We start from the raw sequence: 7500 nt of genomic DNA on the forward strand, positions 1-7500 counted from the left end.
AAGCGCATCAGCCTTACTACCAACACAACCACAACTACCACCATTACCACAACCACAACTACCACCATTACCACAACCACAACTACCACCATTATCACAACCACAACTACCACCATTGCCACAACCACAACTACCACCATTACCACAACCACAACTACCAACATTACCACAACCACAGCTACCACCATTACCACAACCACAACTACCACCATTACCACAACCACAACTACCACCATTACCACAACCACAACTACCACCATTGCCACAACCACAACTACCACCATTACCACAGCCACAGCTACCACCATTACCACAACCACAACTACCACCATTGCCACAACCACAGCTACCACCATTACCACAACCACAACTACCACCATTGCCACAACCACGACGACCACCATTACCACAACCGCAACTACCACCATTGCCACAACCACGACCTCAACTACAGCAACCACCACCACCACTTCAGCCACAACCACAACTATCTCCACCGCCACCACCACAACCACCACCGCCTCAACCACAACTACCACCACTACCACAACCCCCTCCCGGCCCCTTCAATTCCCTTACCGATAAAACTTGACCTCCTCCCAAATTTGTCAGGTAAGATGGCCCCGCTCGATACCTTTGACGCACCTGTAGCAGATTTAAGGCGCCTTTAAGAGATTTTAAGGCGCCTCCAAGACTCCTTTAAGGCACCTTTAAGAGATTTTAAGGTGCCCTTGAGAGATTTTAAGGCACCTTTAGTACTCCTTTAAGGCACCTTTAAGATAGTTTAAGACGCTTTCAGAAATCCTTTTAGGAAATTTTAAAAAGCCTAATACGTTTTATGGTGCATTTAAGAGATTTTAAGGCGTCTCCAGTACTCCTTTAAGACGCCTTTAAGAGAATTTAAGGCTCCTTTAGGACACCTTTAACCCCTTCATGCCGAGGACATATTCTGTTTATTTTTTTATCTCTACACCAGACGATTTTATTTACAGTTTTATTTATTTTTAACTGACGATTTTATTTATAGGATTTTATTTATTTATTTATTTTTTACTGGAGGGGGTTCGAGGCAGCCACCATTAACCCCTTCACCACCAGAGGATTTTCTTAAGATGGAGAAAATCGTCTTGAGGCAGCATGAAGGAAGCACAATTAAGACCCCATTAACCCCATTAACAATCTGTCATCGTTCTGAATGGGTCCGTGGCATGGGTACGTGTGCTATTTATGCAGCAGGTCAACTCTGGAACTGTCTCCCCGTGTCTGTATTTCCTACTTCCTATGATCTCCAGTCTTTCAAACGCAGTGTGTCCAGGCATCTCGAAGGAACGGATCTTGAATTTGGCTCCTTTCATATTGTTTTTTTTTTTTTTTCGTGGAAGGAACGGATTGCGGGCTCCTGGCCTTTGGTTCCTTCTTCCTTGCATAAAGAAAAAATACTATGTTCACTCCAACCTGGCCTAAAATTGTCGTATCAGTATCTCGAATGCCCCTGTGTATTGCTAGTCACGAAGAAGTGCTAAGGGAATGACGTAGATGTTTAACCTGGCCTAAAAATTTTCACCTCTCGATTGCTCCCCTGAAATAGTCTAATATAGTGTTGCTAGTCACGAAGAAGTGCAATGGGGAAGGACGTAGAGCATTAGCATTATCACTATGTCTCTAAGCAACGTGAAATAAACTAGATCAAATGAACATCTAGGCTAAGTTAGAGTAAAAAAGATAGATGATAGAGGCTAGGGTAGTTAGGAAGTGAATTACCATCATCTGAGAGTAGTAAGGGTGTAACTGCTAATTCGTCCTCGTAGGGAAAGGGTTGAGAGCATCGTTAGGATTGTTAATGGAGCTGAGAGTGATTAGGAAGAGTAGTAATGGGTGTTACGGGTGATATAGCAGGATTAGTGTGTGTGTGTGTGTGTGTGTGTGTGTGTGTGTGTGTGTGTGTGTGTGTGTGTGTGTGTGTGTAGGGGAGATGGACGGGGGAGAGAGGAGAGAGATAAGGAAGGTGAGTGTGTGTGTGTGTGTGCGTGTAGGGGAGATGGAGGGGAGAAGAGAGATAAGGAAGGTGTGTGTGTGTGTGTGTGTGTGTGTGTGTGTGTGTGTGCGTGTAGGGGAGATGGAGGGGAGGAGAGAGATAAGGAAGGTGTGTGTGTGTGTGTGTGTGTGAATGTGTGTGTGTGTGTGTGTGTGTGTGTGCGTGTGCGTGTAGGGGAGATGGAGGGGAGGAGAGAGATTTGGAAGGTGTGTGTGTGTGTGTGTGTAGGGGAGAGGAGAGGTGGGAGATAGGGAAGGGTGGGGAGGAAAAACAGGATGGGGGAGAAAGGATGAGGGAAAGGAGAGACGAGAGAGGCAAGGAAGGTTGGGGAGAGAGAGAGAGAGAGAGAGAGAGTAGCTGTAATATTAAGCACATATTTGGTTGATTATATTCTTCGATAATGGTAATAAGGTATCGGGAACTTCCTTAATTACTCTGACAGGTGAGACAGGTGAGATAAAGAATGATTAAAGATAGAAACTAGAGATGGGAAGATAATGAGGAGAAAGCCGTAACTTCTGGTCAGGTGTCATTATTCACAGGTAAACTTAATCAAGCGTCAGAGCTTGCTTAATTATCCTGGCAGGTGACGAGAGAGAGAGAGAGAGAGAGAGAGAGAGAGAGAGAGAGAGAGAGAGATAAAAGAAGAGAAAGCTTCCAAGTTAAGGCAAGGTGTCATCACTCACAGGTAAACACAAACAGGTATCACCAGAATCTCTTAATTAGTGAGACAGGTGTGAAGCCTACCTGTCCTCCACATCACCTGACTGCCTCACACACCTGACGCAGCACGCAATCTAACTTACACACCGTCATCACACACACATAGAGAGAGAGAGAGAGAGAGAGAGAATTAATATATTTTTTAACTAAGAATGAGGCGAGAATTCTTCGTCCCTTCTAACTTAGCCTATTTCGCCTTTTGGTTGGGCAATAAAAGCCTCCACGAAGCTGTGTGTTATGTTTCATTCTCTCTCTCTCTCTCTCTCTGCCTCTCTCTCTCAGCCTGAGGAAAAGCGTCTGTCGGTAGCAAGAATAAGAGAGAGAGAGAGAGATAAGGAGAGGACAATTTTAGGCCAAGTTAGATTTTAGAAAGGGTAAAGTTATCGTAGTTACGCAGGTCATAAAAACATCTTAAGACGGTAATAGTTTTCTTAGGAGGAATTGATGAGGGATTAAGAAGCAGTGTGTGTCTGGGTGTAGGTGTAGCGCAGGGGGGGGGGTGATGAGAGGGGTGTAGGTAAGTGTAGTATTGAGTGATGAAATGTGTGTGGTTAGGTTACTGTGTGGTTGTGTAAGTGTGTGTGTGTGTGTGTGTGTGTGTGTGTGTGTGTGTGTGTGTGGCCATTTTTTTTTTAATAATATCATCATCATCATCATCATCATCATCATCATCATCACCATCATCATCATCAGCAACAACAACAACAACAACAACAACTTCACTCAACACCACCATTAACACAATCACCACTCTCTCCCCTCCCCCTCCCTCCCTCCTCCCTATTCTTCTTCCCTCGCTCTCCCTTTTCTCCCTCCTCCCTTCTCCCCCCAGCATTGAGAGGTTCCTGATCCCTTGCCCCTTAGTGATCTTTTTGACCCCTCCCCTTCCTCCCCCTCCCCCTTCCTCCCCCTCTCCCCTCCCCTTCCTCTCTCCCCTCCCCTTCCTACCCCTTCCCTTCCCGCTCCCCCTCCTCCCTCCCCCTTTTCCCTCCCTCTTCCCTTCCCCTATTTCTCCCTTCTCCCCTTCCCCTTCCCTTCCCCAATTCCCCTCTCCCCTTCCCCTTCCCTTCTCCAATTCCCCTCTCCCTTCCCCTCCTTTTCCCCTTCCCCTATTCACCCGAAGTATTAATAGGGACGTGGATGGAAATGAGATGGTTGAGTGTCTGATGGTCTGCTTTCTCTCCCTCTTCTCCCTGACTCTCTCCCTCCCCCCCTTCATTTTCCGTCCCCTCCCCCCCCCCTTGATCACTACCTCCCTCCCCCCCTTCATTCTCCGTCCCCTCCCCCCCTTGATCACTACCTCCCTCCCCCCTTTTGTGTGTGTGTGTGTGTGAGAGAGAGAGAGAGAGAGAGAGAGAGGGAGAGAGAGAGAGTCAAGTTAACAGAGAAGATATTTTTTTTTCGTAAGTGCGTCTTAATGGTTCTTAAGAGAGAGGCCTTGGAATTGCCTCTCTCTGAAGGGGTTAATGGTGTCTGTCTATCTATCTGTGTGTCTGTCTGCGTCTGTCTGTCTGTCTGTCTATTATTCTGTTTGACTTTTTCTTCACCCTGTCATCCTTTCTGTTTGTCTCCCTCTGTTTTTTTCTGTCTGTCCGTTTGTCATTTGTCTGTCTCCCTGCCTGTCTGTCTGTCCCTTTTTTTGTCTCTCTCTCTCTCTCTCTCTCTCTCTATTGCTCTCAAACACGCAGCCACCTGACTCCCACTACCTGCCTTGCTCATTTTCTTACCTGTGTTCTTGGCTGCTCTTACAAATGCGTTTTTTCTTTCTTTCTTTTTTTGAGTTGAGAATTGAAGAAGGGTTGGATGCCGAGTAAATGGAAGCGTTGCCCCCTTGTGTGTGTGTGTGTGTGTGTGTGTGTGTGTGTGTGTGTGTGTGTGTGTGTGTGTGTGTGTGTGTGTGTGTGTGTGTGTGTGTGTGTATGCTTCATATCCATGACGACGATGCTGATGCTGATGATGGTGGTGGTGGTGATGATGATGATGATGATCCTGGTATGTTTTGTCAGTGGGAAGGCAGACAGACTGATATGTGATAGACAGACATATCAGGCAGATAGATAGGTAGGTAGGTAGGTAGGTAGGTAGGTAAGTAGAAAGATACAAAGATATAGATAAGTAGGTAGGTAGAGAGAGAGAGAGAGGGAGAGAGAGAGGATGGGAAGAAGAAAAATAAAATGCTTCCTTCAGGTGGGGGATCGAACCCAGGATCTAAACGGTAACCGGAATCGCCGCCAGTTAGCCTACCCCAATATCTCCCCCTCCCCTCCTCCCCCACCGCTGATTACGCCCCGACTTCCATGTTTGGTTGTGGAATTGAAGGGGGGGGGGAGAGATGGAGGGGTATTGGTGCATGGGTTAGAGAGAGAGAGAGAGAGAGAGAGAGAACTACCGCCCTCTCACTAGCCCCTCCATTAGTTTTCATTATTTCTCCGTATCAGTTCTTCTCTAATAACACAAGCCTCTATTAGCGTTCTCTCTCTCTCTCTCTCTCTCTCTCTCCTGAAGGTAACAAGGACGAATTAAACCCTTTCACTACGATAACCTCTTTATATTATTTATTTAGCAAAAAAATCGTCTGAATCTAGCAAGAGCGGCTGAATAAAATCCTTATTGGCGGCAGTATCGACACTCTCAGGCTCTTCAGGCTCACTCCCAGTTGAAGAAAATCGTCTGGGGTCAAAAGGAATTAAATTACTTGAGTTATACGTGGCAGGAGATGAGTTAATTCAATTTTATAATAGTTCCCCCTTCAGCGTCTTCATTCTTCACCTCCTGGACGAGATGAATAACCCAATCCCCAGTGAACACACAGGCATGGGTGGTGGGGGGAGGAGGGGAAGACCGAGAATGCTATTTATCTGGTGCTTAAGAGTTAATGAAGCAATAGAAATTCAAGGAGTCTCCCCTCCACCCGGTATTTATGTGAAAGAAAACGGGGTAAGTGCGATTCTTTAGTCAGAGTAATGGCGCCCTATATTATGGTGATTTAAACGGACAGGTGGGTTAGTTTTAGGATTTTTTCACTTTCTTTCTTTCTCTCTTTCTGTCTCTAATTCCCGCTCTCTCTTCATTTCTTTCTTTCTTTCTTTCTGGCTCTATTGGCCACTCTCTCTTCCTTTCTCTTCCTCGTATAATTGTGTTTATTGTTTTTTTTTTTTATCGTCTGTCTTTTGTGCTGCTGTGTGTCTCTGTCTTCCTTTCTTGTTTATTTCTTGTAGATTTTGGTCAACATTCTCTCTCTCTCTCTCTCTCTCTCTCTCTCTCTCTCTCTCTCTCTCTTTACACAGAGTAATGACTACTTTCTGTCATTGTGATTTAAACGGAGAAATAAGCTGGTTTTAACTCTCTCTGTCTGTCTGTCTGTCTGTCTGTCTGTCTGTCTCTCTCTCTCTCTCTCTGTGTATGTGTGTGTGTGTGTGTGTGTGAGAGAGAGAGAGAGAGAGAGAGAGAGAGACTCATACTTTCTCCAGCATCATTTCAATGTCTTCATGTCGTCCTTCTATCAAATAATCTACTTATATTCCCATCTGGAGCGTAGGAGCCCTGGGCTAGACTATACCAAGACCCATAAACCAAGATAGACCTTCCTCCGTCGCCCCTGAGCGGCATTAGGTAAACGATAAGCGCAGCCACCCCTCTGACCTAAACCTTAATGGGTCCTATCCAGATTAAGCGCCTGATTCCACTAAACCACCTTTATTTTCCTCCCATTTTCTTCATTTTCTTCTTTTTTCCTCTTTTGCTCAGGGGATTCATTTTTATATTGTACTTCCTTCTTCCAAGCTATTTTAATTATTTTTTCAAGGGTGACCAAGAGTAAAGAGGTTAATGGAAGGTGTTACGAACCCCTCCAGTGCCAAAAGCGTCTTGGTAGATGAATAAAATCGTCTACAAATACCGGGAACTAAATTGAAAAGCACGTCATCCATTATTTTTTTTTTCATTTGTTTTTCTCGTTATGATATCCACACAGGTGATCTTAATTAAAGGTGAGACAGGTAAAGGTGATGAGATAGACGGAGAATAAACCCTGTCATTTCTCAAGCTCTGCCTACCTGTCATTTCTCAAGCTCTGCCTACCTGTCATTTCTCAAGGCCTATCTATCTGTCATTTCTCAAGCTGCCTACCTGTCATTTCTCAAGCTCTGTCTACCTGTCATTTCTCAAGCTGTTTACCTGTCATTTCTCAAGGCCTATCTACCTGTCATTTCTCAAGGCCTGTCTACCTGTCATTTCTCATTATGTCTACCTGTCATTTCCCAAGTCCTGTTTACCTGTCATTTCCCAAGTCCTGTCTACCTGTCATTTCTCAAGCTTGTCTGCCTGTCATTTTTCAAGCTGTCTACCTGTCATTTCTCAAGTCCTGTCTACCTGTTATTTCTCAAGTCCTGTCTACCTGTCATTTCCCAAGTCCTGTCTACCTGTCATTTCTCAAGCCTGTCTACCCGTCATTTCTCAAGCTGTCTACGTGTCATTTCTCAAGCTGTCTACCTGTCATTTCTCAAGCTCTGTCTACCTGTCATTTCTCAAAGCCTGTCTACCTGTCATTTCCCAAGGCCTGTCTACCTGTCATTTCCCAAGCTCTGTCTACTGTACCTGTCATTTCTCAAGGCCTGTCTACCTGTCATTTCTCAAGCTGTCTACCTGTCATTTGTCAAGGCCCGTCTACCTGTCATTTCTCAAGTCCTGTCTACCTGTCATTTCTCAAGCTCTGTCTACCTGTCATTTCTCAAGCTGTCTAC

The sequence above is a fragment of the Coenobita brevimanus genome, chromosome 24, assembly GCF_032717465.1.
Source record: "Coenobita brevimanus isolate Jiangsu-jjx chromosome 24, ASM3271746v2, whole genome shotgun sequence".
NCBI classification, from domain to species: domain Eukaryota; kingdom Metazoa; phylum Arthropoda; class Malacostraca; order Decapoda; family Coenobitidae; genus Coenobita; species Coenobita brevimanus.